Source organism: Acinonyx jubatus, chromosome C1 (genome assembly GCF_027475565.1).
Source record: "Acinonyx jubatus isolate Ajub_Pintada_27869175 chromosome C1, VMU_Ajub_asm_v1.0, whole genome shotgun sequence".
Lineage (NCBI taxonomy): Eukaryota > Metazoa > Chordata > Mammalia > Carnivora > Felidae > Acinonyx > Acinonyx jubatus.
In genome coordinates, this window is record NC_069381.1 from 115648198 (window position 1) to 115672464 (window position 24267).

The 24267-nt window shown below is 49.9% G+C and overlaps 1 protein-coding gene across 1 annotated transcript in view; it reads right to left on the bottom strand.

Annotated features, from left to right (window-relative positions):
• The window catches only part of GLI2 (GLI family zinc finger 2), a 256148-nt gene extending 246460 nt beyond the window's left edge, over window positions 1-9688 (bottom strand). Inside the window, exon 1 of the mRNA XM_027056004.2 lies at window positions 9227-9688. The gene's annotated coding sequence lies outside the window, so the exon portion shown is untranslated. The remainder of the gene's footprint in view (window positions 1-9226) is intronic.
• Between the last annotated feature and the right edge of the window lie 14579 nt (window positions 9689-24267).

Consider the following 24267-nt stretch of genomic DNA (forward strand, 5'->3'; position numbering starts at 1 on the left):
CCTTAAAGTCCACTTCTCAGAACAGCTCAATTCTTGGCCAGCTTGCCCCAACCTCCAGTCCAGCAAAAGCGGGGCCAGGCAGCTAAGTCTTACCATCTGCTGAGACCCATCCTGGGTTGTCCATCAAGCCTTACAGATGCGAATGCTTACCCCTTTCTTATTTGCAAAAGTCACAAAGGAACTGGGGAACATCACAGGAAGAAAACACTAATGGGCATCACCCCACCCTAAAGATCCTTGATAAAATGCAGATCTCAGAACTCCACTCCACAGGAATTCTGTCTCATTCAGTATGTACTCCCTGGGGCCTGAAAATCTGCATATTTAACAAACTGCCCACCTGAACCTGATTCAGGAGTCCCAAGAACTCCACTTCGAGATGCCTGAGGCCTTATTCTCAGATTTGCCTCTATAACTCATCTCCTGTTCTGACATCGTTCTCTTACGCTATTTCTCTTTTTTGTGTTAAGTGCATCTTAGAAGAAGAAAAAAAATCTAAGTCTTATAGGGATCTGATAGTTAAGAGACTTACTGATATATATGTGTTTCAGAATAAATACATATACACATCACACACCCCACATTCACACGTAACAGGAAGAGTAACTTAACACACTATATCACGTGAGTAAACGGACTATATTATATGCACTTTCTATGGATGAAAACATCTGAATTACATTCAAACCGGAAAATTCCTGGCTGTGCAACCCTGGAGTCTGATTTCTCCTTTCCCTACACAAGCAAGGTAACACAGGCACACACTCAGTCCAGGAACATCACAGACGTCCCCTCACCTTGATCTCAGCAGACAGTGAGGGCCGGCCCTAAATACGCTGTCACAGCCCGGACACATAATGTATCACCACAGTACAACCCACAGCTGTCTGCGGAAATGTCTGAGTGATGTGCCTTCAACCTGTCATCGGACCACAATGACCTCAATTTTTGGAGAAGTAAAGTCAAAAGTCTACCCTTATCTCCAGAGATCCGAGACATATTTATGTGTCAGCCTTCCTTCAACTTGTCCATAGCCTTCAAGAAAACTTGAAAAGGCCACCACAGGCCCTGTGCTGCCCCTGCCCCCAACACCCACCAATGTCCCAAGTCCACCCCCATCCATGGTCATGACATGACCACATCCCAGAGGTGCCCGAGCACTACAGTGGGCTAGGGAGAGTGACTGGTGGGAAGGTGGGGCGTATTCCTTGAGCAGCATTGCATAACCTGCTCCCCGGAAGCCCAAGCAGTGGCGGGAGACCCCACGCTTTCTCCAAACTCGGGTCCTCCCACCCTGCCTGCTGATTCTTAGGGGTGGGTGGCGAGAGACGAGGTGCGGCGGCTCCCAAGGTTCTGAAGCCAAAGGATCTGAGCTCACCTTTGCCAAGGCCTGCCTTCCACACAGAGAGGCAAAAAGCAACCCGCACAGGGTCAGCCAGCTCTTGAATGACTGGTCTCCCTCTCCCCGAGGGTAACCTCAAGGGTTCCAGCTATTTTTCTTCATATGCGCTCATCCATCACGCTAACTCCCTTCCTCTTTCCAGAGGAAAACAGACTGAAAGACGAGGTATATAAGAAAGGGTTCCTAGCAGTTATGGAGGGAAGGGGGTGCCATCAGCAGTTCTCTTCCTCTGTCCAACTTTCTATACGGCTGCCACCTTTGTAGGCAGGTGTCAACGACTCGGTCTTACGATGGTCTTAACCAGTACAGAATTGTCAGATCACTGTACTGTGTGCACCTGAAACCAGTATAACCTTGTATGTTCGTGTAGATTTCAATAATAAATTTTTTTATTTTTTTTTTAATTTTTTTTAACGTTTATTTATTTTTGAGACAGAGAGAGACAGAGCATGAACAGGGGAGGGGCAGAGAGAGAGGGAGACACAGAATCGGAAGCAGGCTCCAGGCTCCGAGCCATCAGCCCAGAGCCCGACGCGGGGCTCGAACTCACGGACCGCGAGATCGTGACCTGAGCTGAAGTCGGATGCTTAACCGACTGAGCCACCCAGGCGCCCCAATAAATTTTTTTAAAAAACAGTCTTAACTAGCAAATGACAAAGACGGGGCAGGGGACATCAAAGGCCCTCACCCCTCTCCACCGGGCTCAGTCATATTCTTCCTTCAAGAGCAGTTCAAAACGGAAGCTCTTCGGTCCCAAAGCAAAACTAGTTTAATCCCCCGGGGTATGTTACCTTGATAGTCACGCTGGAATTATTTAAACGCATTCCTGTCCTCCCTCAGCTGAAACTTGGTAAGACTTCCATCCAGTTCTTTTTAAGCACCTGCTTGGTGAACTGTAGACTCTCAAAGAAAGACTCAACAAATTAAGAGCTATTTTCCGGCCATCAAGGTCTGCCTATACTGCAAATACTCAAATACTAATCTCCCCATCTCAGGTTTAAAAATATGGACTTGTTTTTTTGTTTGTTTGTTTGTTTTTAACTCCCAACATAATGAATGAGCTTAAATATTAGAAGTTGAAATTATTTAGTAAATCATTTCACCTGCAAAGCTTCTATTTGCATAACATTAATTCATGATGGCAGCTAAAACAAATTCATCACATTCTGTATATTAGAAGCTGATTTATGTAGGAATTGAAAAAAATCATGAGCTCAAAATTATGTTGACATGATGTACATGCTCAACGGAGAAAGATTTTTCTCTTTCCATCTTTTCCCTTTTTTTTTTTTTTAAATCATCTGAACAACTGAATTATGGTGAGGAGGAAAAGGATCTGAGCAGAGGAAGGAGGCGAAGGACTGGCATCTCAGAAAATGAATAATGCTACCGCCTCACGTGTGTGGCAGGCGCTTGGTGCGCATACACACACAGTCTCCGGTTATTAATGTCAAGTATGCCAAAGATACGCTGGAAAATCATTACCATTCATCGCCACTAACCGCCATTAAATTTCAATCAATTCAACTTAGCACAAGTGTACTTGAGCGGCCCTTACAGTTCCTTATAAATGTGGCTCAAAAGTCGGGCTGACTTATTGCATTGTCCACCGCACAAAGAAGCATTGCTAAGCATCTGCTTGGACCCGGGGACCGATGCTCTTTTAACATCCTCAGCATTCAAAGATCTTTTTTTTTCTGAGCTAAGAGGTCTTGAATCCCTACAGGTCAAGACGAATGGGGGTGGGGGTGGGGGAGGGGTGCGGACGATGCCAAGAGACCACCACTCTTTTCCAGCCTTTGGGGTGGGGACCGGGCAACAGGAGGCCTCCCTGGCTGTAGTCAGTCTCGCAGATGCCTTGCAGAAAAAGTTTCTGACGCCACCAAAAGTTTGGGAACATGTCTGCTGGCTCTGGTGAAATGCTCTCAACCCACTCTGCAAACTGAGCTGACCTCGAGCTCCCTTCCTCAGGAAGGGGGATGGGGGGGGCGAGTCCATCGGGAGCGGGAGGGAGAGTCAGCCTGGGCCCCAGCTTTGGGAAAAGGCGCCCTTCCCAGGTGCAGGGACAGCGGGCCCGCGCGCTCCGGGGCGCTCGCCCGGCGACAAAGGCGGTGGTGGCGGCGCGGGCCCAGTGGGACCTGGCCCGCTGGCTTTCTTCCCGACTCGCCACGAGCACGGTCCGGCCTGCCGCCACTCGCCGGAGGCGGCCGGTGCGCCGGCTGGACAATGTGGCCATTGTTCGGGCGCCGCAAACCAGGCCGGCGGGCAGGTGGGAGGAAGGCGGCGCGGCCGGCGCGCGGGCACTCGGGGCACCGAACGTCCCCCGGCCGCAAGCACGGTCCCCACGGGCTGGGCACGCCGCCTCCCGGGCCAGCCCGCCTCGGGCCGCAAGTGGAGGGGCGGGGACGGGGTGGGGGGAGGGGGAGATGGGAGGGGAAAGCAGAGAGAGAAGGGAAAAGATGGGAAGGGAGACAGGAGAAAAAAGAGAGGGAGAGAGAAACAAAGAGAGTTGGGAGAGGGAGAAAGGAGAGGGAAAAATAAAGCCGTGAAAGAGGAAATGGGGTAAGAGAGACATTAAAGGAGAGACAGAGGGGGCGGAGGAGGGAGTGAAAAGGAGGGGGGGAGAGGAAGACAAAGAGGAGAGGGAGGACGGGAGAAAGGAGAGGAGGGGAGAGACAGACAGACAGACGTGCCATAGAAGTGTACCACAGGCTACCCGGGAAGCCTCTGCAAAGAGCAAGAGTTCACCCTATTTCGTAGAGAGAAGCGGTTCCAAACCCAGCGGAGTCAGCAAAGTGTAATCACACCAGGGGCTTTGCTTAATTACAGGTTTCCGAGCGGGGCTGGAGGAAGAGAGATACTTAAGTTGTGTCCCCGGGAAGGCCTAGGCGGGCTCTCAACTGGTTTGTAAGGTTGGGGAGTACAAATACCCATCTCCACCCGCTCCCTGCCCAAAGCCCCCTGAGCCAGGATCCTGGAGGGGAGGCTGGGGTCTACGGCGTGGTAGACTCGGGCTGACCGGAAAGAGCCATCCTGTGCGGGCTTTGAACGCTCAGTTGCGACCAGAGTCCCAGGCTCACCAGTGCCGGTCATCGGTGAGGCCACAGGCCTGGGGAGGCCCCGCCTCAGCCTGCAGCAGCGCTGTCCGCCCTCCTACCCGCCCCCCCCCCGCCCCCCACTCGCGGGAGGCCAGGGGCCCTCGGCCCAAGGGGGGAAAATCAATCCCGTGCTAATGAATAAAAAGTCCCCTTTATTTCACTGCTGTTTTTGGTTCATTAAATTTTCCACAGATTTGCAGAGAAGAAAACATAATCAATAAACCCTGACAAAAGTGAACGTGTGAAAAAGGCCAGAGAATGGAAAAGCGAGATAAAAGTGATATCCGATCACAGATTTCAGCAGCAGATGACGAGCTGGGGGCTGCTGGAGAATCTCAATGGACCATCACCCTTTCGCGGCTTTCCTTCCCTTTGCTGAAACTCTTCATTCAAGACAATAGTAAATGCACTAAAACTTTTTTCTTATGCTAATGCATGAAACCGGGCACTCACAGTTAAAACACACTTCCCAGCAACCTGTTTTTTTTTTTTAACAACACACATGCAAACACACAAAACCACATTAACTTATTCAATTTAAATGAAAATCTCAAAAATGGTTTAATATGTACTCTTTGGTCACACCTTCAATGACTTATTTTCCCCCGTTTGCACGTTTTTTAAGAAAGCAGGATCAGAACACAACCAGGATTACTGAGGATGCTTTTGTTGGTGAAGAAATTGGGAAAAATAAGACATTAAAAGCGAAGAAAGCATGCTGTTCTCATTAGTGCATTTTCTCAGGGTTTTAACCATCGTTTTGTAGGTGAAAGGTGCTTCTGTCACCCTCAGAATCTAAAAACAATGACCTATGATTTGTTTTTTAAAATCTTTTATATTCCACAGCAAACACCCAAATTAATTTTGGAGAAAATGAGTAATATTGAGTCTGGTGTCGTGTGTTTACTCAAAAACCACAAAGCTGTTACTCTTTACCAAAGGACACTACCAAACACCAGTGTCCCCTTCCCTTTGGGTCTTTGAAACAAGCCTCAGGAAACAATTACAGGGTCGCTTTCCTCCCCGAGGTCTTTAGACTGCTGCATATTCTGGTAGTGTGTATAGTCACCTATTCCGCCTCTGAATTTTCTGGAATCTGAGAATAGTTTCTCTCTTTGGCATTCTTCACGTGTTTCATTCGTCCCTGCCTCTGACACTTACTGAAAAGAAAGGGGCGGGGGGGGGGGGGGGGAGGGATGGCTTCCCTGGGGTTCCCTTTCAAAGGACCCTGGCCCAGCGGGAACAGCTGTGGCCGTCCACAGCGACAGGGTCCACCTGGCCTGGCCATTGCTCCTGCACCAAGGACCGGGCTCTGGCACAGGTAGAAACCCCCACCCCCACCCCCCAACACCGGGGCCTGAAGAAGGAAGACTGGTTTGCTCTACCTCTCTCAAACCAGCGTCATGAGTGAGCGTCCTTCAGATGAACACAAGCCCTGGTGAACACACACTTTCCCAAGAAAAAGCAAGCAGCCCTACCCGTAGTATTCACAAGGATGTAGGGCTCCTTTCTGAGCGTTAACAAGCCCGCAGGGTGTGTAGGGGTCACACAGGCTTTCAGAGTGCACACGACAACCTCCTGGTCTCATTTAAAGGGAATTGCTGGCATCTGTGGGGTGAAGTCCCCCACCCCCCCGCCCCGGGGTGGCCGAGGGAGGCCCTGATGGGAGAAGGGTGTTTATTAGACAAATATCCAATTTTGTCTGCCTGCCTGCTGAATCTCCTGGCTTGCTAATCCAGCCCTATGGGCCGCACTGTGTACAGGGCACTTGTGGGAGTACAAAAAGCATGAAGTATTTGTGTATTTTTCAGTCGGCAGTGCAAACAATCCAGCTACAGTACACAGCCTCCAAGACCCCCACGGCCAGGCAGTGAGCCGCTGACCGGCAGCCCTGTGGCCCCCTCTTCCGTCCAGGCAACTCAAAGGATCTCCTCTGTCCGATGCTCTCCCCACAAGGCCTGGAGCACCCCCGAGAAAGTGGAGTGGCACTCCAGAAGGGCCTTGCCTAATTCCACACACACTTCGAGGTGGGGCCCAGTCCAGAGTTCCCTCCAAGGCCACGGCCAGGGTCAGTGCGAGCTGTAGAGGTTCCCCCCACAGCCTTGGGAGGTTCTGCTGAAGGAGTCTGGACCCTGCAAACTCCCCCTCGAAACAATTCCCACGGAGGATAAAAACATCTCTAACGGTCCCACCCTGTTCCTCGGGAGCCTGGCCCGGCTTTGGGGGGCGATGGTTCTCCCTCTTGGCCTCACCCGCTCGCTGACTTGGAAAACAGACTGCTCTCACTGGTCTCTCAGATGCCAGAGCAAGGGCCAGACAGCTCACCCGAGGGCGATCTCGTGGGCAGGTGGGCTCCTCACCTACCTGGGACTCTTCCTGCATCAGGGTAGATCCCCCTAGAACCACTAAATCACCTCCCAAAGTCGGCGGGTTTCTCAGAGCAGAAGGAAAATACAAAACCAAACTTCGGTAATACGAAACAGTAACTAACTTTGAAACTCTTAGACAAGTGACAACTTTCCTTGTGTCTGGGTTCGAATGGAATCTAAATCGGGGAGAGAACATTTCCACAATCTCCAGTAACCCTCAGCCATGGGAGGGAGAAGCAGGCAAGTCTAGGAAAACGGAAGCAAGAAAGATGAAGGAAGCAGAAGAAAAGTGTGGCCAGAGGCCCACGGGAGGGAAGCCTGCAGGGCACACATCTGCAAGTTCTAGAGTCCACATTCTAGAACAGCCCCAGGGCAGACCAGAAGCTGGGAAAAGCCCAAATGAAGAAAGTCAAAATTAAAAGCAGCCAAGCGTGGCCAGGGTGCCCTCCCCTCCCCTGGGGAAGACCAGCCCAAGTAGCCACACAAAGAATTCCCTCCGGTGGGTGCAACTGCAAAGTTGCTCCCAGGCCCAGGGAGGCCTGCCCTCAGACACTAGGAAGCGGAGGGAAGGAAACTCCCAGCCAAGGTAAGGAAATGGGCGGGGAGGGGGCCCGGAGGTGAAGTGGCCAGAACAGATCTCATCAGGGGGACTTGCGACTAGCCTGCTCACTCCTCCGCTTTCCACCGCTGTATATTTTGGATTTCACAGTTTATTTACTTTACTTTTTGGCACTGGGCCCCCTGAGCATGCCAATACAATATTTGTTTAAACACTATTTTATGCCGCTTGCGAGGGAAACGTTTACTTTCAAATTCTCCAACATCCCCCAGAGCCTCGTCTGCAAACAGCATATGAGCGTTTTACAACTGCTCCCTTTATCTGAAGCTGTCGGGATTAAACCTTCACACGCCCGGCGAGGGCGGCGGGGCGGGGGCCCAAGACTCCGCCGCGGCCACCGGGCTGCAAAGCCCGCGCCAGAGGCCGTGCACCCAGCGGGATGCCCGGGTGGGAGGGCAGAGCGGCGCAGGAAACACCCCCCCACCCACCCCCCAGGGCCCGGCACCGGACTTGGGAAGGGTGCGCTTTTCCAGCAGGGATCTACCCAGAGAGCCACATGAAAATTATACAAAAGGGAGGGGAGTTAAGGGAGGCACCCAGGCGGGGTTTGGGGGGCGGGGGGGGGGAGGGGAGCGAGGCCCGCAAGCGCGTCCGAAGTCGGTCACCCAGGGTGAAGCGCGCGGGCTCCATCCAGAGCTCCTCGCGCTGTAAAAGTCGGGTTTCCTAGGAAATGACAGCAATTACTGCCGGGCTGAAAAGGCGCCGAGCAGGGTGGACTTTCAGCTCCCCGACGCGGCGGGCGCGCTCACACTCGCACACGCACACGCTCCCTTCCTCCTCCCCTCCCTACCCACCCTCCGCCCCCGTCCGGGAAAAACGCTCCCCTCTCTAAACCCTTAATAGGATTGGCGCCCAACTCTCTACGCGCCTCTCCCCATCCATCACACACAGATCAAGTTGCAGTAGTGGATTTTTCAAATTCCTCAGCAAATATACTTGTTGAGAGATTGGCCCTTCGGGGGGTGGGGGGGGGAAGACGATGAGTGGGGGCGGGGATGAAAGTGAGGGGTGGGGGGACCCGAGGACCGGGCCAGGGATTACGTGCGGATCCCTTCGAGAAGTCAAGCGGATCTAGGGGCGGAGGGCAGGGGAGGAGGAGGAGTTGGCGGAGAGAAGCAAGGAGGGAGGCCGGAGAGGAGAGCCTGACCGAGGGGGAGGGGGGCGACAGGGCCCGAAGACCGGGAGGAAGGAGCGAGGAAGAAAGAAAGGCAGGGCTCCGCGACGGGTAGCGCGGAGAAGTGCAGTCAGAAGTTCCCAAGTGGCTGGCCGCAGCCCCTCCACACACCGCACACGCCCCTAAGTCACGCTCCCACCGTCCACCTCCGGGAGCTTCGCAGCATCCCAGCCTCCGGTGCTACCCACCACCTCCCGCACAAACAGCCCGCGTCTTAGACGCGGTGAAGACGGGTTGCGGGCCGGCCAGGCTGTGCAACGGGAGAGGACGGGCTCTTCCCCCAGGTAGGAAAGGGGATGCAAAATCGCCCACCGGCCACAAGTTCCTTGCCCTGGGCCCCCCGCCCCCTTTTCGTCCCCGCCCGGCTTGGCCAGAGCCCGAAACGGCGCCGCCTCGCCAGCCCCCGGCCCCCCAAGCCCGGTGCCCCGATCCCTGTGCCGTGGCGAGGATACACGGCCGAGGGACCCTCAGAGACGGCGCAGCATCCCAGTCGCCCCGGGCTCGGACGGCGTAGGGGGCACTTCGCAACGAAAAGCAAGCAAAAGAATGCCAATGCAACTTTACCGAGGGAGACAAAAGTTTGCCTCTAGCATGCAGGTGGCCTCTGGGGCGCCGGGCGGTGGCTTCGGGCCCCCATCCCAACTTGGCTGGCGCGGCGACCCGCCGCGGGCTGCCGTGTACCGGGGCTCAGTCCGGCCGGGGCGGGGCGGGGCGGGCCAGGCAGGGGAGGGGACCGAGAGGCGGGCGGGGGCCCAGCAGCCCCTACCGCCGGCGAGCCGGGAGCTCCCCTAGGCTCCCGCGCGCCGCGCGGCCCACGCTCCTTGCTTCAGCTCCTCCGGCTCCTCTGGCTCCCCCGGCGCCTCCTCGCCTTCCTGCGCGTCCGCCGCCGCCGCCGCCGCCTCCCGCTCCTCCTCGAAGTCTCATTGATGGGAGTTTGAAAAAAAGTCCGCGGAGCCGTGCTGCCTCGGCTGGCGAGCTCCGGCACTCCTGCAATCCATCAGCGCCGCCCGGACGGCGCAGCGCCCCCGCGCGCACGGCTGCAGCACACCCGGGCGCCGCGCCCCCGCCCGCGCCGCGCGCCCCCGCCTCCGGGGGCACCCGGGGGACCCGGGGCCAGGGGAACCTGGGGGTGGGGGGAGGGGCGGCCGAGGATCCTCTTCCCCAGCACCGAGTCTCGAGAGAAAGCACACCTACGAACAAAGTTCGAGCAGGGAACGAAAGAACGCGCCAGTTTCCAACACTTTTTTTTTTCTTTTTTTAAGGCGCCGGGGTTGGGGGGGGGGGGGTCGCTAACTCAAGTCAGATGAGCTCCAGGGCTGAGGCGCAAGGACTGCTCTGTTTTCAATCTCTGAAATCACTCGCCCTCCCCACCTCCCTCTTCCCCTCCGCCGGGAGATGCCCGGGTCGCAATTCCTAGTGCGCCCGCTCCTCCGGGCGCCGGGGCGGAAGCCGGGGACTGGAGGCAAAGGGGGGAGGGCGGCCGGCTCCGAGCGGACCCTCTTCCAGCCGGCAGGGCGCGCAGGTGCCTGGGGTCCTGCCCGCACCCCACCGCTGCGGCTCGCACGAGTCGCCTTCCCAGCGCCTGCAGGCGAGAGGCGAGAAGCCTTCTAGGTTTGGTACATGTGTGTTTTGCAGGGAGGGTTTTTGTTTGTTTTGTTTGTTTTGGGTTTTTTTTTTTTTTTTTTTTTTAGAGACTCCACTCTAGCTGCCACAGCCAGATGGAAGTAATCAGAACCCAACAACAACAGAGGAAGAAGGAAGAAAAAAAACTCACTGAATTTTGGGCCAAAGTGTATATGGGGGTGTGTGTGAAAGAACTCGCTTAAGCAAACTGGGTGACTCGCTCGGGCCCTCAAGCCACATCATCGCCCAGAACTGAGCGGCCTCGCTTGGAGGAGCTTGGGAGCCGCTGGCTAAAGCGTCCCCTAAGTCCTCTGGGGCCACCATCCTGTCTTTGCTGACGGTTCTCCCCCAAAGAGTGCCTCACTGGGGGATTGGTTTTTTTTTTTAATGTTTCTTCCCAACGTTTGTGAAACACCATGTGCTAGGTGACGAGTAATCGTTCCTGACCAGTAACAACTCCTTTATATTATTTAACCTACAAAAGTCAGAGATTGGTTCACTTCCCCATTTTACAGCTGAGAAGACTGAGCTTAGAGGAGTTAGGTAACCTGTCTGAGGTCAGAGCACAGAGCCACCATCTGTGAATTTCAGTGGGTTGTACCATTAGTTCAACTAAATTGGCCCAATTGAGACGGGTGGAAGCATCTCTCTCCCTCAGCCTCCTTCCCTGCAGTTGCTTCTTGTCTGGAATGCAGGGGGAAACAAAGGCTCGCAGGGGCAATTCCACACCCCCTGGGGGGGTGTGACCTTCACAAGCCCATTTTACTGATACACTCCCTTTGGGTCAGTAGCTCTCTCCATATACCATTGACCATTCCCTGACTTTATTTTTCACCTTTTAATCAAAGAGGGAAGGAACAGTATGGTCCCCGTTCCCTACCACCTACCTTCCTTCTCTCCCCCTTATCTTTCTTCTTGACCTAGAGGAGAAAATATGCAGAACGATTCTGATTTTGTTTTTCCCCAAATGGGCTCCCTGGATGGGAAAGAAAATCCACAGAGTTTTTAAAAAGCAAAACTTGTAGAAGCCAATGTATTTATTAAAGGGAAGCAAAGTTTGAAAGGGGCTTTTTCTTTAAATATGATCGGATTCACCATTCCTCTGTGCTATTTGTTTAAATTCCTGCTGAGCTTTTGGAACACAGACTCCAAGGAGACAGAAAAAGTAAACTCTCCCTCCCTGCCTTGGCCATATTTTAATGATCCTTTTCATATCTACCCCCATGAAATGCGGGGAATCATTTCATGTTACGGGAATATTAGCTTCGTCGGCTGATTACTTCATTATAAGTGTGTCTCTGTTGGTTTCCCTGTGTTGTTAGGTTTGTGAAGGAGTTTAAACAAGTCCACATTTTGAGAGATTTCCTTTTTCTCTGTTTTTTCCTCTCAAGCCAGCTCAACTCCTGCTGGAATCCAGGCACTCCCATAACCTTTCCTGGCTTCTTTTGGCAGGGAGGTGACTGTAAAGATGAGGGTGGAATGTTCTCGGTTTGAGGAGAGGCTCTAGACACCATGCCTTAATCTGTAGACAGAAGTTTGGACGCTGGAAAAAGCAACAAGGTTCACAGCAGAGAAAGCCTTCATCTGAGCGTTGGGACACTGAGTTCTGCTTCCAGATCTAATACTAAACGTATGGCCTTGGGTAAGTCCTGGTTCATTCAGTCGGCAACTTTCTGTGAGCCAGGTGATGTGCCAAGTGACCCCACATCACAGTGAGCAAGACTGGTGAGCACCTTTCCTGTGTGAACTTAGCGTTTCATTAATAACCACAAACAGGGGCGCCTGGGTGGCTTGGTCAGTGGAGCATCTGACCGCAGCTCAGGTCATGATCCCCACGGATCGGATCATGGGTTGGGACCCCGCATCAACCTTTGCACTGACAGCGTGGGAGCCTGCTTCGAATCCTCTGAGTCCCTCTCTCTCTGCCCTTTCCCCCACTCGCACTCTCTAAGATAGATAGACATTAAAAAAATAACCACAAACAAATATATAATCGGAAACTGGGTAAAGAAAAAAAAATGCAACGTGCTCCATGCTTGTGCCTGGTGACCTCAGCCAGCACGGGGGGCGGTGCAGGGCTCAGGGAAGACATTCCTGAGAAAATGAGGTTGCACTGGCGTGAAGAAGGAATGGACAACCAAGGGAAAAATAAGAAGTGGAACCACGTTACACTGAAAAGCGATGGAAACAACAGAGTGAAAAAGGCATCCTGTGGAATGGGAGAAAAATATTTGCCAATGCCAATGATATATCTGAGAAGGAGTTAATTTCCAAAAAATATAAGGAACTCCTAAAACCCGATAGCAAAACCACAAATGACCCAAGTCAACATGGGCAGAGGACCTAAACAGACATTTCTTCAAAGAAGATATCCAGATGGCCAACAGGTACATGAAAAGGTGCTCAATTTCACTCATCACCAGGGAAATGGAAATCAAAGCCATGATGAGCTATCACCTCACACCTGTTAGAGTGATTAGGGTCAAGATGACAGGCGGTAACAAGGGTCAGTGAGGTTGCAGTGAAATTAGAACCCTTGTGCATTGTTGGTGTGTATGGGAATGCGAAATGGTGTAACCGTTATGGAAAACAGTATGGAGGTTCCTCAAAAAAATTCCAGATTAGGATATGATCCCCAATCCCACTTCTGCGTATATATCCAAAAATACTGGAATTGTGATCTCGAAAAGATATCTGCACTCTCACATTCATTGCAGCATTATTCATGGTAACTAAGATCTAGAAACGACCCAAAAGTACATTATCAAATGAAGGGAAAAAGAAAATGTGGCATATACATGCAATGAAATATTAGCCTTAAAAAAGAAGGACATCTTGGGGTGCCTGGGTGGCTCAGTTCGTTGAGCATCTGATTTAGGCTTAGGTCATGATCTCACCGATTGTGGGTTTGAGTCCTACGATTGTGGGTTTGCCCTAACAGCGCAGCACCTGCTTTGGGTTCTCTCTCTCAAAAATAAATAAAAACATTTTTAAAAAATTTTTTTAAAAGAAGGAAATCTGGGGCGCCTGGGTGGCTCAGTCGGTTAAGCCGCCGACTTCGGCTCAGGTCATAATCTCGCGGTCCGTGAGTTCGAGCCCCGTGTCGGGCTCTGTGCTGACAGCTCAGAGCCTGGAGCCTGTTTCACATTCTGTGTCTCCCTCTCTCTGACCCTCCCCTGTTCATGCTCTGTCTCTCCCTGTCTCAAAAATAAATAAAATGTTAAAAAAATTTTTTAAAAGAAGGAAATCCTGCCATTTGTGACCATAGGCCTACCTGGAGGCAATTATGTAAAGTAAAATAAGTCAGCCAGAGAAGGACAAATACTGCATGATTCCTCTACTAAGAGGCTAAAATAGTCAAAGGTATAGAAGTAGACAATAAAATGGCGGCTCACCAGGCAATGAAGATGGGGAAACGGAAGTTGTTCAGTGAGTATGAAGTTCCAGTTATACAGGAAGAATAAGTTCCAGAGTCGATCGTTGCACAGTGTGGTGGTTACTAGGGGTGTGAAACAAATCAACCCAAACTCCCAACTCCCAACCCAAACTCAGTGGGATAAAACAACCATAGACTACGCACAAAGATGCTGTGGGTCAGGAATTTCAACAGCGCGTCTCTACTCCGCAGTGCTGGGGCCTCAGCTAGAAGACCTCAAGCCTGGCACTGGCACCATCGATTGACTGGCCCACTCACACGCCTGGCACTCAGTGCTGGCTATTGGCTCGGGGGGGACCTTGGCTCCTTTCTGTCTGACCTCTCCATGTGGTCTCTCAGACCAGCTTGGGCCTCCTCACAGCATGGTGGTAACTAGGTTCTGGACTGAGCGTAAGAGGAGATAGCCAGGTGAAAGCCTTCCAAAAAAACACACGTCTATAGAAGGGGTAAGAAACGGAACGATGGCACCTGAGGGGGCAATATTGGGCGACAGGCAGACAAAGGAAGGATGTCAAGCAGGCCAAACAGGAACCTTTTACAAAACTTTGGAAGCCATCTGCCGAGACTCAAGGGGAGGGAAAATAGACTGTACTTCTTGATGGGGGGATGGCAAGACTCTGAAGAGCATGAGCAGTCAGAAATGGCGCTGTGGCTATTTTGGGGGATAAAGTCTCCCCACACAACACTCAACTGGAGACAAGGAAGACTGGAAAAAGGCCCTGAGGTGGCCCACCAGGTGTATTATTTGGTGACTTGGCTACCAAGCCCGGGAGCAAGCACTCTGGAACACTAGAAAGAAGTGACAGACCCGATCCCTACCCCCCTCCCACCCCCCACCCCCCCACCCCCCCCCGCCAAGGAGTCTCCACTCTCATCAAGACAGACACAAATCTGGCCACAATGGAAGGACACAAAATGTGGGGCGCTTGGCTGGCTCAGTGGGTGGAGTGTGCGATCCTTGATCTCAGAGTTGTAAGTTCGAGCCCCACGCTGGGTGTGGAGATTACTTACAAATAAAATCTTCTAAAAATTAAGAAAGGAAGGATGCAAAACAGGGTACGAGGTGGGGAGCGAGCAGTGGAGCTATGGCTGAGAGAGAGGAGGCCAGGTGGTAGAACAAAGAGCTAGTCAGTGGCCGAACAGGAGAGGCAGGGAGGGTGTCAGATCAGCAATAAGGGCCAATCCCCAAAGTGGGCTGATTATGTTTTCTTCTTTCAGGGGTCCCGACTTGGCCCTCGGTCCCCCTGTCCCTCTATCCCAGCATCCCTCACGCAGGCTCTGGGATCAGTAACACTGGGAAGTCTAGAGTCAGTGACTTCTATTACTTAAGGTTACAGTGCAAATACTCTTGGAGGCTTAACACAACGTTTCTACGGGACACTCCTACCACTGTGAGTGAGTTTATCAGAGGTCTTCCACAGAACACGCTCATATAGAAGGAGTAGGTGCACAGAGGGAGGGGCCGGGCAAGCCAAAGATGAACCCATATTTCTAACTTTCAGTGCAAATCTTCAACCCTCTCCCAGACAACATTGTGGGGGGAACGACATAGAGGGGATTTGTGCAAGGTTGGGAGATGTTAGCAACCCCTCCCCACAGAAGCAACCGGTGAAAACCCTTTTCTCTTTCAGAGCAGCCCTGGAGGACACAGCTGGGAGAGATTCAAGTGCAGATGGACCAAAACTAGAAAAAAAAAATTTCTTTAATGTTTATTTATTTTTGAGAGAGAGGCAGAGTGCAAGTGGGGGAGGGACAGAGAGAGAGAGAGATACGGAATCCAAAGCAGGCTCCAGGCTCTGAGCAGTCAGCACAGAGCCCGACGCGGGGCTCGAACTCACGAACCGCGAGATCATGACCAGAGCCGAAGTCGGACGCTTGACCCACTGAGCCAGCGGGGTGTCCCCAAAAACTCTGTAACTGATGGATTCCTTCATGCATACACATATGAAAGTATTCATTCATTCATTCATACAGTCATTCATTCATTCATACACATATTCATTCATGCCTCCTTGTTGAGCTTCTACTACTACCATATACTCCAGAGCTTTCTTCCACCAGCTAGTTCCTGGCTGGGTGGTACTCCCACCAGCCCCTGTGTCAGCTCAGAGTGGTGAGGGCTACGAAGGAGATTGCCATGTGCAGGGTAGATTGGAGAAGGAAGGGTGGTGAGGCCATCCTGAAAAGGGGAGAGGAGGCAACAAAATCAGCAGGGCCTAGAGATCCAGGGGACGTTTGTCAGGAGTTTTTTCTCCCTTAGGGCCAGCCCTCTCCAGAACTTTTCTCAAGGTGCTTGTGGGTGTCTTGGCCAAACTGATAAAGACAGCTTTGTCTTCCAGCCACTAGTGACTCTTAAGATATCAACAGTCCTCTGATTAGTCCAACTAATCACGTAATAATGAAAGCCATTATTTCAAGACAATTTCTCAAAATTCTCAAAGACACATAACTGAAATGTGATGAAATTATTGTAAGATATCGGACTGACTTACATAACGATCTCAAGGAGAGCCTTTCCATGCCCGTAATGTATCATAGTTGACTCTATCTCCTCTCTCGGGAGTCACTGGCAAACAGTGCGGAGACCATGTGGGAGATGACCACCTTCTACTTCATCCACTTCCTTGGGCTCCCCCCATTCCATTGATTGTCTCCACCAGAAAGAAGATAATGTGGAAGCCACTTGTGGGCTTCATTAAAGAAGCATTCAGACTTGGACCTTGGGGCCTCCGGGTGGCTCGGTTGGTTAAACATCCCACTCTGGATTTTGGCTCAGGTCCTGATCTCATGGCCCATGGGATCGAGCCCTGCACTGGGATTCTCTCTCTCTCTCCATCTCTCTCTGACCCTCACCTGTTCCCACTCCCTCTCTCTCTCAAAATAAATAAATAATTTTTTAAAAACTAAAAAAAAAAAAACTTGGATCTTACCCACATGTGTATCGATCATTTCTCTCTTTCAGCACCTCCTCTGTTATCCATTATTTTATTCATGTTTCAATGTGTCTTTCTTTTTTTCTTAATATCTTTATTTTCAAGTAATCTCTACACCCAACACGGGGCTCAAACTTACAATCCCATGATCAAGAGTCTTATGCTCTACCCACTGAGCCAGCCAGCGTCCCTCAACTTGTCTTTCTACAGGTTCAGTGTCAGAAGTTTGACACTAGGTTACTTGATGAACCTCATCTGGCTAGAAGTCATTTGGGGAGGCAAGTTCCCACTGCCTTTGAATAAAGTGAAGGTGGCAAGAGGTGGCTTGGGGGCCGTCCCTTGTTAGGCTGTATGGTATAGGGTGTCACCATAGTGGTTGCAGGAAACAGCTTCACGAAGGCTGGAGTTGGTCAGTAACTGAAGATAGTCCGCATGGGTGTTTTGGACAACAAGCCTTCCCCACTCAAATTAACATACAAGTCCAAGATTTTCATAGAAATCAGCAAAATCAGTTGGAAAACAAAACGGAACAGAAGTCCCCCAGTTATGATAGCGAAGAAGAAGAAAGTACAAGCTATGAAGTTTAAATATTACAAGAAATGCCCAAAACCTGTATGAGGAAAAAAAAAAAGCATAAAACACTACCAGCAGACATCTAATTAGATGTGAACATATAGAGAGATGTGTGTTCTTGGTTAGGAAGATTCAACCCTTGAAGAAGATACTTCTTCCGAAGTGAATGTATAAAATATTGCAATCCACATAAAAGTACTGTCTTTTCTCGGGGCAGAGGGAAAAAACCGGGCTAGCAAAGTTAGCAATTATAAAGTTCATTTGGATGAAGAAAGAACAAAGAAGGGCCAGGGGAAAGCCCCGAAAAAGAAAAGCAAAACATTGCTTTAATATCTGCCCCATCAGATATTAAAACATAAAGCCTCTCTAACTAAGACAATTTGGTATTGATGAATGAATAAAAAGATGGACCCGTGGAATGGAATACAAAATCCAGAACTAGACCTCGCTGGGCATGGAAATTTCAATTTTGATAAAAGGTGACATGGTGAGTGAGGGGTGAGAGATACACTTGTTAATAAGTTGCAGTGGGCTAACTAGAAATTAACACTGGAGCAAGGTACCAGTTTTCACCTGCCGCACCCAACAGGACCCCAAAACTGGACAGCACGCTCTGACTGTATGGAAAGCAGTCACTCTCATACATTCCTGGTGGGAACGCAAAATGGACAGCCCCAGTGGAGGGAGATTTGGAATACCTAGCAAAATCGCATATACATTGACCCCTTTGACCTGCCCATCTCACTTCCGGGTATCTATCCCAGACACAATTCAAAAAGGCTTGTGCATGGGGCGCCTGGGTGGCTCAGTCGGTTAAGCGTCCGACTTCAGCTCAGGTCATGATCTCACAGCTTGTGAGTTCAAGCCCCGCATCAGGCTCTGTGCTGACAGCTCAGAGCCTGGAGCCTGCTTTGGATTCTGTGTCTCCCTCCCTCTCTCTGCTCCTCCCCTGCTCACACTCTGTCTCTCTCTCTCTCAAAAAATAAATAAACATTAAAACATTAAAAAAAAAAAAAAGGCTTGTGCAGGAGACTAATAACAGCAGCACTATTTATAAAAAAAAAACAAAAAAAAAAAAACTGGAAACTACCCAAATATCTTCATGTCAGGTGAGATTGAATGAACTAAAGCACATAGTCCTAAAGAAATAGAAACTATAAGAAGGAACAGGGAGGGGTGCCTGGGTGGCTCAGTCAGTTAAGCGTCCGACTCTTGATTTTGGCTCAGGTCATGATCTCACGGTTGGTGAGATCAAAACCCGCATGGAGTTTTGCACTGACAGTGCAGAGCCTGCTTGGGATTCTCTACCCCTCTCTCTGCCTTTCCCCCACTTGTGTGCAGGCGCATATTTTCTATCTCCCTCTCGAAATAAATAAGTAAACATTTAAAACAGAAGGAATGAGGCAGGGGTGCCTGGTGGTTCCATCGGTGGAGCGTCCAAATTTGGCTCAGGTCACGATCTCACGGCTCCAGGAGTTCCAGCCTTGAATTAGGCTCACTGCTGCCAGTGTAGAACCCACTTCGGGTCCTGTGTCCACCTCTCTCTCTGCCCCTCCCCCACTCACTCTCTCACACACACACACATAAAATAAAATGAAGGAATGAGGCATATTTCTTAAGCTATTCTATATATTCTTACGGGAAGGAAATTTTGTGAGACAAACTGTATATGGTCTAATACTATTGATCTTAAAAAGAGTGAGACACTGTATGTGTGGCCAGATACATACATAAGAATTGTTTATATTGTTAAGTTGTTAAATCATAACAATGTTTTAAGATTACCGAGCAGGAGAAAGAGGGAATAAGACAGAGGGGAGAAAGATGAAAGCTAGACTTCCTTTAACACACCTTGGGTTTTTAGACTTGACATTGGAGCCATGAAAATATATTACATTATAACAGAACAAGAATTCCTTTTCAAAAAGTAATGCCCAGGGGCGCCTGGGTGGCGCAGTCGGTTAAGCGTCCGATTTCATCTCACGGTCCTTGAGTTCGAGCCCCGCGTCAGGCTCTGGGCTGATGGCTCAGAGCCTGGAGCCTGTTTCCGATTCTGTGTCTCCCTCTCTCTCTGCCCCTCCCCCGTTCATGCTCTGTCTCTCTCTGTCCCAAAAATAAACGTTGAAAAAAAAATTTTTTTAAAGTAATCCCCATAACTAAAAGATGAAACAAACGAAGATAAATGTGTGTCCAGTTAGTAGATACAAAGAGATGGAATATTCCACATAACCTGAAAGCAATAATTTGCACAACCAGGGATATACCTTTAGGGATACATATAGGACAAAAAGAGCTGAGGGGGAAAAACACATAGTTTTCAGTAATTATATTGTGGGTAGAGTGTTGATATTGGTCTGAGATACTGCATATATAGCAAGAAATAATGCAAGTGAGTAATCCTGTTAGCGTTGTTGACAACTGACAATGTTCAGTATGGGAGAGAGGAGATACAGGTGTAATATTAATAAGGTTAAGTAAGGGGCGCCTGGGTGGCTCAGTCGGTTAAGCGTCCGACTTCGGCTCAGGTCACGATCTCGCGGTCCGTGAGTTCGAGCCCCACGTCAGGCTCTGGGCTGATGGCTCAGAGCCTGGAGCCTGTTTCAGATTCGGTGTCTCCCTCTCTCTGACCCTCCCCCATTCATGCTCTGTCTCTCTCTGTCTCAAAAATAAATAAAACGTTTAAAAAATTTAAAAAAAAATAATAAGGTTAAGTAAAATCTGGGGCACCTGGGTGGTTCATTCAGTTAAGCATCTGTCTCTTGATCTCAGCTCAGGTCTTGAACTCGAGATCGTGAGTTCAAGCCCCACACTGGGTTCAGTGTTGACCGTGAAGGCTACTTAAAAAATAAAATAAAATAAAATAAAATAAAATAAAATAAAATAGTTAAGTAAAAACTGTGGTTGTGAATTTCAGTTGGAAATATTATGAATTCATGAACTATCGTTATGAATTCATATGAGAATTTGGTTTATAATGTAAATTCTTTTTTTTTTTAAATCATGTGTTCTAGCTATGTCCATTGGAAAGTCCTAAAAGCAGTGACCGATCCAATAGCAATGAGCAGCCCAAAGGACCAGAATTTGATTTCTAAATACCATTTCCCACCATAAAGAACAAGAGAAACGGAGGAACGGTGGATTCCAGGTTTTGGGAAGAAAGTGTCTGTGAGGCACCATAAGAAGAGGAAACATATTGTTATACCAGAAAGCAAGGCAGCTGTCGAAGCCGCTTAAGGTTGTGTCAAAGCACTCAGAACCAAATAAAGAAGCTTCCTGTCCAAATAGGTGACCTTCAAGTTTCAGTAACAATAACAGCATGGGACACCTGGGTGGCTCAGTAGGTTAAGTGTCTGACTCTTCTTCTTTTTCTTCCTCTTCTTTTTTTTAAGTTTATTTATTTATTTTGAAAGCAAGAGAAAGCGCAAGTCAGGGAGGGGCAGACAGAGGGAGAGAGAGAGAATCACAAGCAGGCTCCAAGCTGTCAGCGCAGAGCCCAACGTGGGGCTCAAACTCACAAACCGTGAGATCATGACCTGAGCCGAAGTCGGACGCTTAACCGACGGAGCCACCCAGGCACCCCAAGCTTCTGACTCTTAATGTTGGCTCAGGTCATGATCGCACGGTTTGTGAGTTGGAGCCCCCCCATCAGGCTCTGTCCTGACAGCTGATAGCTCAAAGCCTGCTTGGGATTCTGTCTCCTTCTCTCTCTCAGCCCCTCCCCCGTTTACTCTCTCTCTCTCTCCCTCAAAACAAATAAACAGAAACTTGAAAAAAGAACAACAACAACAATGGGTTAAAACACATCAAATAAGTCTAAATCCACGCACATGTAAATACACTTGAAAGAAAGCCCACCTCTTTGGTTTCCTTGAACCTGTGCTGTCCATTATAGTGGCCACTAGCCGTCCAGGGCACTGAACACTTCAAATGTGGTCAGTCCAACTGAGGAACTAACGTCTAAGCTTTATTTAGTTTTAAGTTTAAAATCTGATACTCAATTCAGCTATAGGAAAACTTTTTTAAGTGTGTTTGGAACAACTTAGGTATGTGAGTCGACACTTTCCACTATAAATGTTGTAAAATCCAATCCCAGGTCAAGCATTGTGGATGAAAATGTAACACCTTCTCTCAAAATAAGTAAACAAACATTTTAAAAAGTTACAGCACAGAGTATTGTAAGAACCTGCAGAAATGCATATGCAGAATTGCACCCTACAACTCTCTAGGAGGGGCAAAGCTGGGGAGATGGGACCAGAAGACAGAACACACGTCTGGGGCAATGCTGTCAGCTTCTGCAAACAAGGAAAGGGTGGGTGCCGACGCTAACCGACCTGGTGGAAAGTCTGGCGCACGGACAGGATGGAGAGATGGTGACAGAGTTCTCATGCCTGGTGGAGGGCAGGAACAGAGAGACGGCTGGTGGGTTTGGGGCTGGGGGTGCTTCAATGACGGTAGGTGGGGAGAGCTGGGCAGGAGTCGCCACCCCAGGAGCCCGGGGGAGTGCCGCCGACTGTCCAAAGCCCTGCCTGACTCTGCAGCTTTGTTAGCTGCACAAAGTTTCTAGTAACTAGGCACAAAGCGTGTCTAGTGACGCAAAGACAGAGCAAGCCTGGTGATCACACCTCACACCTGGGAGTGACACAGAGGCACCTAATACTTGAGACACAGAATCAAGAGCTGGAAAGAGAAGAGATCGCCCCGAAGAATGAGAGAAAAATTGGCAAAATATATCTAAGATCTTGAGCTTCCGAAACCCATCTATTTTGTTAAGTTTATTTTTTCTAAAGTTTATTTATTGGTCTTCATAATCTCTAGCTTAGCAGCAATGTTTGTGGAAGAGGGCGATACAAAAGAAAAGTCTGAGGGTGCTCAATTCAGCCCGGACTTTTTTTTTTTTTAATTAAAAAAATTTTTTTTAAATATTTATTTATTTTTGAGAGAGAGACAGAGTATGAGTTGGGGCGGGGGGGGGGGGGCCACAGAGAAGGAGACACAGAATCCGAAGCGGGCTCCAGGCTCTGAGCTGTCAGCACAGAGCCCGACACGGGGCTTGAACCCACGAATGCGAGATCATGACCTGAGCTGAAGTCGGATGCTTGACCGGCTGAGCCACCCAGGCGCCCCTCAGCCCGGACTTTTGAATGCTGCAAAAGCTGATGGCTGTGGTCCAGAGCTGTGGCCCCGAACCTTTGTCACCATGGTCCCACCATGGTGTTCTCCATGATTGCAGATCACCTATGCTCTTGGTCACCCTTAGGTCAACTCAATTCCTCACAACGGGAAGTCTGCATAAATAAGACCAGTATGCTTGTCATAAACACAGGGCATGCAAACATAAATGCAGAACTGCCAACTATAAAACATCTCTGTCTGTGAGCATCTCTGCCTCATCTCCCAAGTCACCAGGGGCCTTGCACTCAGCAAGGGGCTGCATCCCAAGAATAAAGCAACAAACTAGAAAGTGTCCCAAGATTGACCTGGAAGCGAAAGGCCCCAACCCCTGACCCGTGGCCAATAGTTGAAGGAACTAGAGACATTTGGCCTGGAATAGAAAGACTCATGGGACATCAGGAGCTGCATCTAAGTATCTGATGGGCTGCTGTCACGCGTTCAGTGCGGTCCCAGAGGGCAGGGCTGACGGTGAGCGTGTGGGGGTGAGCTTTCCCTCCATTGGGGAGGCTCTCAGCCACCTTCCAGGTAGGTCTGTGCTCTTGAGCAGATCATTTGGCTAACAGAAGTCAGTCCCTTCACCCTTCCAGAGCTAACACTCTTCATTAGGACACCTGGGGAAATTGGACTGCCCTTGTGCAGAACTAAATGGGCAACCTGTTCTCCCTGCCCCTGTCCCTCTTTGTGGGCACATTCAGGCTCCAGCTCTCCACCGTTCCTCCTCTGGGTGGCTTTGATAGAGAGACGAGGTGGTGTTGAAGGGAGAACACTGGGTGGGGGGTCAACTGAATTCTGCTGCCAATTCCCTCCGTGATCAGAGAAGCCCCCACTCTTCCAGGCCTCAGTTTTGTCATCTGCAACACCATGAATGGATTGGGCTGGTTCACAGGTCACTGGCTGAACCTGGGCCACAGATGGGGTTTGCTTGGCCTGGACACTTTAAACAGGTGTTTTCTACTTTTAATTTCTGCGCAACATTTTTAAAAGAGGGTATTCGACATAATATGATATGATATGATATCGTGCAATATGTGTAAGGAGATTCCTGCATTCCCCTGAAAAATCTAGAAGTTTTAGCAACTCTACGCCTGCCTCTTTCACATGGCACTGAGCTGACACAAAGAGGCATGCACCCTTTAGAAGAGGCCACCGTCCCCAGCTGCCCCTGTCACTGTCCTGACAGCCTGTGGATGGGGTGATCATACGATTTATCCCCCAAACGGGGACCAGAGTGAAAGGGAGCACTTTCCGTAATGATGGCAGGACAACGGGCGGAATAGGAACTGTCACAGAAGAACTGAGACATGCTGTCACCCTCCATGTGGGGCATGAGAAGTTTAGAGTGTGTTCATGCTCTTAGATGCAACAGTACCTCTAAAGAATGTATCTGGAATCTGGGGAATGCTTTACGCAAAAGATGTCCATCAAAATGGGTTTATTTATTTCAATTCAATTCAAATAATTTATTTCAATGTGGCAAAGATATATCTAATATAATGCTGTAAGAAAAAAGCAAAATGTAATTTTATTTGTGTAGTATGATTATAATGCTAGTCTTTAAACTCAACCCATGCAGGGGCACCTGGGTGGCTCAGTGGCTCAGTCGGTTAAGCATCCAGCTTCAGCTCAGGTCCTGATCTCGCGGTCCGTGAGTTCGAGTCCGGTGTCGAGCTCTGTGCTGACAGCTCGGAGCCTGGAACCTGCTTCGGATTCTGTGTCTCCCTCTCTCTCTCTGCCCCTCCCCCACTCATGCTCTGTCTCTTTCTCTCCCTCTCTGTCTCAAAAATAAATAAACCTTTTAAAAAATAAAGAAAAAACATTACCAGTGACTTTTCGGGGGCGGGGGGGTGGCTGCGGCTTTTTCTTCTTGT